General features: G+C 53.4%; 1 pseudogene; it reads left to right on the top strand.

Annotated features, from left to right (window-relative positions):
* The first annotated feature begins 392 nt into the window (after positions 1–392).
* On the top strand, positions 393–534 carry LOC119266272 (annotated as a pseudogene).
* The last annotated feature ends 358 nt before the right edge of the window (positions 535–892 follow it).

Here is an 892-nt window from a genome sequence, read left to right as displayed (position 1 = left end):
AGCTAGCCTATGGTATGATTGTTGTTCGTATAAATCGACTAGCCTGGCCTCGGTTTATATAATGCACCAAAAGCCTAGGATAACAAGAGTCCTAGTCGAATACGCCGGTGGGGGAGGAGTCCTTGTCTTGATCGTCAAGTCTTGTGGAATCTTCCTTGTATGCGGCAACTATCCGGACTGGCCCATGAGTATACGGCCATGGGGGTCCTCGGCCCAATCTAACTGATCGGGGGATGACGTGGTGAGTACCCCCTAGTCCAGGACACCGTCAACAGGCCAACATCATCAACACGCGGATCACCCTCTCCACCACCAAAAAGTGCACCGCAACCAACGCCGAGTACATCGGGCGCATGAAAACGCTAGGTGAAAAGATGGCTTCAGCTAAGAAGCCACTCGACGACGATGACATGGTCTCCTACATCCTTGTCGGCCTTGACTTTGACTACATCTCGTTTGTCTCATCCATCTGCGCTGCAAGGACCAAGCCCATTAAGGTAGATGAACTCTTCTCCCAACTGTTTGGTTTTGAAAAGCGCCTTGCCATGTTCAAAGGAGGAAACCAGTCCTCTTAGTCCTCGGCCAATGCTATCTCCCGTGGTCGTGGGGGTTTCGATCACGGCAGAGGCGGCCATGGCAATGGTGAACGTGGAAATGGAGGCGGTGGCCGCGGCAATGGAGGTCGTGGCAACGACAACGGAGGAGTCAACGATCTCCCTGAGGTTGTCTGCCAGATCTGCAAGAAGCCAAGTCACAACACCGTCGAGTGCTACCGCTGCTTCGACATCTCCTTCGCCAAGAACGAGAAAAGTGCAGGATCGACCACCACATCGTCCTATGGAGTAGACATGAACTGGTACCTCGACACGGGGGCCTCAGATCACATCACCAG

Source organism: Triticum dicoccoides, chromosome 2B (assembly GCF_002162155.2).
Source record: "Triticum dicoccoides isolate Atlit2015 ecotype Zavitan chromosome 2B, WEW_v2.0, whole genome shotgun sequence".
Classification (NCBI taxonomy): domain Eukaryota; kingdom Viridiplantae; phylum Streptophyta; class Magnoliopsida; order Poales; family Poaceae; genus Triticum; species Triticum dicoccoides.
The sequence above is the reverse complement of the archived record's forward strand: the minus strand, read 5'-3'. Positions and strand labels throughout refer to the sequence as shown.